Genomic DNA, 8,030 nt, shown 5'->3' with positions numbered 1-8,030 from the left:
TAGTGTTTGAAATTCAAAATGCATCAAAAATTTGGCTTACAAATTTATGATTCTCAGTAAAGCATAAACAAGTTGCTTTCCAGGTTCCCCGTTTTTTTTCTTTTCTTACTCTCTGTACTGTCAGTCATTATCTTGAAAGAGAGACTCACTTCAATCTTGTGGTCCTGTTTCTCTAAAGCTGTTAACAGATTAGCAATCTCCTCTGAGGAAGATTGTTCTATTCAGACATCTTCAAATAGAAAACTGAAAATAATGAAGTCTCTCTCCAGCTTACTGAGGTCATACTTTAGTATTTGTTTTTAATCTAAATATCAACTCTGCAACAGAAAATTTATGCCAGAAATCATGTGTTATGTATTCTTTTAGATAATGCTATAATTTTTTATTTTTTATAATATCATTTTTGGCTACCTTTTTACTCTTTGTGTGTGTGTGTGTGTGTGTGTGTGTGTGCGTGTGCGTGTGTGTGTATGTGCATGGGGGAGGGGAGAATCCCTGGCTTTTTCATTTTTAAATTGAGTAATTTGTTGAAAGTCACTAAATTACTGTGAAATTACAAATACAAATTTAACAGAGAAGACAGTTTCCTTTTTGTGTCTGCAATATAGTGTTTTTTACACCAAGATAGAATTTAAGTATTTATCTTTGGTAATTTCCTTCCCTTTATGATTGTGGGGGAAACTCTTGGATTTTTATATTTTTACATATTTTGAAGCAGAAACACTGATTTAAGTTTATTCTAGACCATCTGTTCAAGGAGGTCTGTTAGTGAACAAAACTGGTGCAGAGATACGGTCTTCCTCCAGAGCAAATGGCATGCATGCTTCCTACCAATATAAAAGATTTGGGTTCTCTAATCTCAGGGAGCCCAACTCACTATAATGCAACTCAACGTGTGCACAAGCATCTGAACATCTTTATATGACTCAGAGAAATGGGTCAGGGAACCAATACAAAAGCAACAATGCTCTGGTTATTGCCACAGCTGTGATTAACAAATTGTCATTTTTTTCTTGACCTAAGAAGGCAAGTAAGCGATGTACTCATGAAACATGACATATTAAATTGTTGGTTTGCAAATAGGATAAAAATCTAAAATGCTTCATAGTCCTTGATAAGTGTAAAAAAATTTTGTGTGAGCTGCTTTTCAGTTGTCCTGAATATAATCTCAGCATCATGTCTTAAAGACCTAGTTAATGGATATTCTGATATTAATGGTGTCCTGAAAGGAAAGGGAAATCAAAAGTTTTGGTTTTTTATTGTCATAAAGCATGTCCTTCAAATTCCAAAATCAAAGACCTAAAATACAAAAAAAAAAAAGTTAAATATGCCAATAAGATTTGGGATAACCTAAGGTTATTCCTGCAAATTCATTCTGTTCTGTTCTCTTTAAGTCCATCTTTATCTACTTTTGATTTTAATCAGATATAATAGCTCTTGGGGGGAAAGCCTTATTTTCTTTCTATTTTTTCTAAGTGTTCCCAAAACAAGGAACATTTCTAAGTCACACATTGGTTTTCCAAACTGATGGACAATAATTCAGGTTATAAAAACTTTCAAAAACAAATTCTGAGTTGAAATAGCAAGAGGGAAGAGAAAGAGAATGAATAGATGATGATGATTTTCAAAGCTATTTAGAGCTGATCACATTTAGTACAAAGAGGAATAGCAGAGTTTATAGTTCAAAGACAAAAATTAGAGTGAAAAAGATCAGCAAGGTAGAGAATAAAGTCTCAGATGCCAAGAGTTTTACTGGATAAATATTTGATTTATTCTACAACATCCTATGAAAGTATGTTTACATTCTTTTTACATCTTTAACACATGCCTCTTCCCATGTTTGAGAAATCCTCTCCACCTATTGGGCCCTGATGTCCTGTTTTCTTTAACCTGTTAGTGAATCAATTTTTCCACAACTATGACAACATTTTACTTTATTTAAACAGAATTTCAATCACAGAAGTTAGATTAATTGATCCCATTAATTAAACTCATCTTTTCCATCTCTCAAATACTACATTCACTTCCCATTTATATATTTTTCCTTTTTCCTTTGTATGTAGATTCTGTTTAATGCATCATTTCCTTGAGCTTACAGACATGGCTTATAAATTTTCCTTGTCTCTGATTTGTTATTAGATACAGAGGGATAGAGGCAATGATTTATAATTCCTTTGAACCCAGTTCCAGAATGCACTGCTAAATGAAGAGGATAATGTGCTATCTTCTGCACACTGTGGTCCTGCTGCCTCCCTTCTGATAGTCTTAATCTCTGAATTCAGATGCCAACCGAAAAAAAAATATGTTACAGCATTGGTCACATTTATTTTTATTCATTTGGCTCTTTCAATTATTTTTGTAATTATCACTGGAAATAATTTTCATCCAAGAAGGAATGAGATATATGGAATTGTGACATTTTAGCTTAACGCTACCAGACAGTGCTTCCAAAGCTAAAATCTACAGAGTTGATGCCAGGAAGAATTAACATGTAGCTCAATATTATCCTCCAGGGGAAGAAAGCCAGGAAATTGTGTGGCTTGCCAAAACCCTGTAACCTTTTTAATGTGATCCCTGTCTTTCAATGTTATTTGTTATATTTTGCAGGGAAAAACAATCAAAACTCACTATTTATGAAAATGGACTGTCTCCTCCAAGTGAGAGGGAGAAATAAAAGAAAAACAAAAGAGAATCTCATTGGAGTTTTGAACTGCATGCAATTTCTATGTTACTTAAAAAGTATTTCCTGGAGTCTGGAATCTGAATCCTGGTCTCTGACTTTTCTCCTGGGACAGCATGAGTTTCACCATCCCTTACACCTGCTCCACCAACTATTGGCCCCTGGATTTTATCTGGTTACCCAACCATTGTTCTAATGTGTCAGCAGTGTGACCAGTATCTTTGCTGGTGGTAGGGGCTTGGATCTCTGTGCCCTACTCCTCCAACTTCCAGGACAGCTGGGTATCCCAGGGCATCATGGCAAGTATTGATATGGGAATGTGTAGCATCTAGAGTGAGTAGACCATGCAGAACCTAAATTATGGCCTAGTCTCTTACCTGAATAGAATGAGGATCCTGGATACATAATGGAGGTTGGAGGGCAAAATCCAGGAACATCTGGGGAAGGTTCTTTAGGGTCAGAAACCAGGGCATTATTTCAAGACCAGCAAGAAACTAAGGACTCAAATCATTGCAAGTTTTCTGGACAATTCTCTCATCATTCTGTCAATTGACAATGCTTGTTTTGCTGCTGATGACTTTGCATTCAGGTATGAGACAGAGCTGGCCATGTGCCAGTCTGTAGAGATCGACATCCATGGACTTCACAAAGTCATTGATGACACCAATATCACTCACCTGGAGATGAAAATTGAGACTGTCGAGAAGGAGCTATAGTTCTTGAAGAACCAAAAGAAGGAAGTCAAAGGCCTTCAAGTCCAGGTTTCCAGCTCTCTGTTGATGGTGGAGGTGGTTGCCCCAAATCTCAGGATCTTAGGGAAATTATGGCCGCAAACTGGACCTAGTATGATGAATTGACTTAAAAGAATGAAGAGGAACTGGACAAGTACTGGTCCCAGATCCATGAGAGCACCACAATGTGTCCTGGTAGTCCACTGAGATTCAAGTTCACAGAGTTGAAAGATACTGCCTTGGAGATCAACCCAGACTCCATGAGAAATCTGAAGAGCAGTTAGAAAACAGTTTGAGAGACATGGAGGTTCACTTCACCAAGAAGATAGCATAGCTCAAAGGGGTCCCGCTTCACCTGGAATTGGAACTGGCACAGACTCGGCTAAGGGACAGTGCCAGGCTAAGGACTATAAAGCCCTACTGAACATCAAGATCAAATTGGAGGCTCATGTTGCTGCTTACCTTCCCCTGCTGTTCGAAGACCAGAAGACTTCTTCTTAAAGATGCACTGGACAGAAGCAACTCCATGCAAATCCTTCAAAAGATCCTACCTGCAGGATTGTGAATAGCAAAATGGTGTCTGAGACAAATGACATACAAGTACTGAGTTCTGAGGCTGCAGGAGAAGGAACCAATAGATGATCAGAAGTCTAAAAAAGGAATTTTCTGAATATTATACTTTCTGCAATAGGTTTAGAAATAAATTGGTCAAACAAGTCAATTTATCGTGTTAAAAAGTATCACTAAAATTGTAACCAGTGTTTTTCTGGACTCATTACTACCCAGTGCTTGTCCACATTCTTCTAAATTCCATACTCAAAGATAATATTTCATGGATTTAAAATAACTATAGCAGAAAAATGTATACCACAGTAATCAGCAAATGCTCTAGTAGGACTTTCTCAATTTATTTACTGTTTCCTGCAGAATTAGTTTCCTGTAATGCACATATTTACAACTAAATATATAAATACAGAATCACTGGCTATTGTTAAAAACTCATTTGTTAAACATTCAGCATGCTCACCTTATGCAGTCTTGCAGTAGTAAGATACACGTTTGCAGAATTCTATGTAGAAGAATCAAATAGTGGGACTGCAAGTGTATCTCAGTGCTAAAGAACACATTCATCACATGTGATAACCTAGGTTTAGTCCCCAGCAACACACACACACACACACACACACACACACACACACACACACACAGTGTAGATGTAAATTGGTGCTCAATAGTTTTTATTCTAGCATTTCTTACACAGAAAATTGCTAATTAAAAAATAGAATAAAGAAATAATTAGAAGCTACTACCATCATCTATAGAAATTCTGTTCTCTAAAGTAGAAATATAACCAAAATGAAAGAAATGGAAAACTCTCTTAAAGTTATTTTTTATGTTTTTAATCTTTTAAAATATTCAATTTGAAAGATAAGATCATTCTCCAGTGAGCATTTATAAAAGCATACATTTTAAAAATCTTGTGCAGAATATTACAGTGTGTTTTTTAAAAGAAATTTGCTAAGTACATAAAAATGTTTTTAGTCACAATTTATTAAAGTACCACTTAATTTGGGTAGCATATTACTTCCCAATTTTTAATTGATGCTTTTTTTAAAAAAAGATTATACATTCTTTCCTCTATAGTATGTATATTAGTTTATAATAATACACTTATTTAATTACTAGTCAAAATTTTTGTCTCAGAGGGTGATCTGTTTCTGTTTTGCTTACTGCTGAATCTCAATGACTGACATAAAGTCTGAAAAACAATACATTTTTTGAAAGAGTAAATAAATGAATAGAATAAAAAAGGAATTAAATACCTTTAATATAATCCTTGAATATTTCTTCTTCCCAAATAATATGTTCCACATAAAACTATTTGATGATTCCATGTTGACCTTCTACTCGGTATTGTCTCTATGGTTAATTCTTCTCTGTCTCATATTTGGAATATTATTCTCTACCTGGATCACCTAGCAGATGCAATTCATTTATTTTAGTTCTTTGGTAACTTCCTTGATGATGCAGACCAAAGCAATATTCATCCCTCTATCATTTATTTAATTAGATCTCACTACAAAGCTAAAGAATAATAAATAAGAGCTAAATTAAGCTAAGAGTATTCAATAGCACAAAAATGCAATCATGTATATTGTTTGGGGGTCTTTTTTTAAAAAAATGTGTCTTTGCCTATTTTAATTAACAACTTAAAAATTGGATTGAGTTACCATGTCCTTCTATTTTCTAGCCTGTTTTCCTAGTGTTTTAGTTACTTTAATTATTGCTGATCACTGACCTGAAGCAAAGAAGCAATTTTCTTGTAAAAGTACTAATTACCAACTAAGTGCTTGGTATTTAGGGCATAGAAAGCAAGAAAGAAGAGCAAGAGTTAAGATGCTAATAAACAGTGCTTAAAGGTGTACGCATTTCCACTTTCAGAGCTAAGGCAGCATTTTTTCTTGGTGAACTTCATTAACAATCACTATTCACTTTAAATCTTCTACAAAATTATTTTAGTATATTACTACCATGACCCACATTTTAAATGTAGAACACTATTTAACTTCTACTCTATTATTAGTTACTATAGGTCCTAATGTTGAGGAGTAAAATTAATAAAGGTGAGAAAAGATGAGAATTATATTTATTTTAGTTTAAATTATGGAATTTCATCAGATTTAATTATTCTACCTAATATAAATCAAACTACACAATATAAAAAAGGGTTAAATTTTTCATCGAATGCACTCATTGAGAATATATGAAAAGAGGTAAAGTTTGGCATATGTTTGTTGTTAGATATTTTTAAAATCTAAGAAAACAATTTATTTTAAAATGAAAGGGTCATTTGATAGTCATCTAATCCTAACCAAAATAAGTTTAAATACACACACGTATCATCACACATATGTATGATGAATATTATGATTATGTGTTAATCAAAACTAAAGAAAATGTTTCAGGAGATGGAAATGTTAAAGTGCCTTTTTTGATCATTATATAATATTGATGTGAATTATTGCAGTGTACCCTGTAAATTTGTTCAATGAAAATAATAATTTAGGAATATTAATAATTGTTAAATCTAGGTGGAAGCATTTAGGTGTCCTCTATTACAGTTTGGATAGAAGGTTCATGCTAAAAATTTGTGTGTTAATGCAGGAGGTTAAATGGATTTTGAGAGCTCTAACCTAAAAAATTACTTAGTCCATTTGAATGGGATACTGGTTAGTAACTGTAAATGGGTGAGTTGGAGGAAGTTAGGTCACTAGGGTCATGCCTTTGAGGTTTATATTTTAACCCTGGCACTCTCTGTCTCTCTGCTTCCTGGTTGTCATGACCTCAGCAGATTTCCTCTGCCATGCTCATCTGCCATGATGCTCTGCTCACCTTGGACCTCATCTCAGGACCAAAGCAATGGAACTGGACTGAACCCTAAGATGTTCTTCTCAGGTATTTTGTTCACAGTGAGTAAAAGTTAACAAATACATTATCTTTCCCTGGTTTCAAAAATTGTGGTATAAAAAATTTACTAAATGCATGACAAATAAAAATATGGAGCCAAAAAAGAAAATGAAGAAAACACCAAGTATTTGAAAAGTTATAGAATATCTTCATACAATATTCTGAGAATTATACATTTTTGTGTCATTTCTAAAGAAAACTTGCTGATATGGGCCAAAGTTTTGAAATGTGATTAATCCAATAACTTTATAGGAATTGATCTTGAGGAACTAGTATAAATATGTAAAGCAATTTTGGTCATTTTTTTTAATGAATTTTAAAAATTAGGCACTCTTTGACTTCTTAGAATAAGAGTTTCTTCATAAAAATTTGTAAGCTGTTAGAGCACATGATCCTAATTAACTCAAATATAGTAATTAAAATAATAATTATCCATTTAAATAACAGTATCTATTTAAAGTGTGTCAGACATTTTTTCTGCTTTGTAAATAATTATTATCTCTTTCACAAGGAATTTAGGGTAAGCAATCTGCACCTAGATTTCAGATTTTACTGTGCCAGTCAATAACCTGCTAATAGTAATATATAGGGAGAAAAGTATTGACATTAATGTCTATGACTCTTTATTGTTTTGTCATTGAAAAAGCTTTTTTTCCTCTCTATCTTCTTTATCTCTAAGACAAAATGATAAATAGACATAATAGAGTTTTTATGAAAAACTAAAAAATTAAGCTTTCATGCCAGAAGTTAAACAGGTCAAGGTTAATTCTCTGCCTGGCACAAAATTTGACAATTTTTATATTATGAATAAAATAATTTACAAAAATATTAAATTTAATGCTTCCGATTCTCTAAATATATTGTCAGTATAATCAGAAATCATAGATGAAGAACAAAATTAATTCTTCTATCATATGTTATTGGAATTAAGGATGCCAATACAGAATATGGTAAAAAAAAAAAAAAAAAAAAAACAGATGACAAGATGATAAAATTAGTTGTTTCCTTTTAGCAACTATTTTTAAAAACTAATTTTTTTGCATGTGTGTTTTACTACTACATGTTTGTATTAGTTTTTTGTTGTTGTTGTTGCTTCATAATAAATCACCCTAAATGAAAGATTTTAAATAAATAAATGTATTGTTTCAATT

General features: G+C 33.0%; 1 pseudogene; it reads left to right on the top strand.

Moving 5' to 3' along the window:
• The first annotated feature begins 3,024 nt into the window (after positions 1 to 3,024).
• Positions 3,025 to 4,053, top strand: LOC124994303 (keratin, type I cytoskeletal 18-like; annotated as a pseudogene).
• Positions 4,054 to 8,030: the final 3,977 nt, after the last annotated feature.

Source organism: Sciurus carolinensis, chromosome 10 (genome assembly GCF_902686445.1).
Source record: "Sciurus carolinensis chromosome 10, mSciCar1.2, whole genome shotgun sequence".
NCBI classification, from domain to species: Eukaryota; Metazoa; Chordata; class Mammalia; order Rodentia; family Sciuridae; genus Sciurus; species Sciurus carolinensis.
Note: the sequence above shows the minus strand (reverse complement) of the source record. Positions and strands in the feature narration are given on the sequence as shown.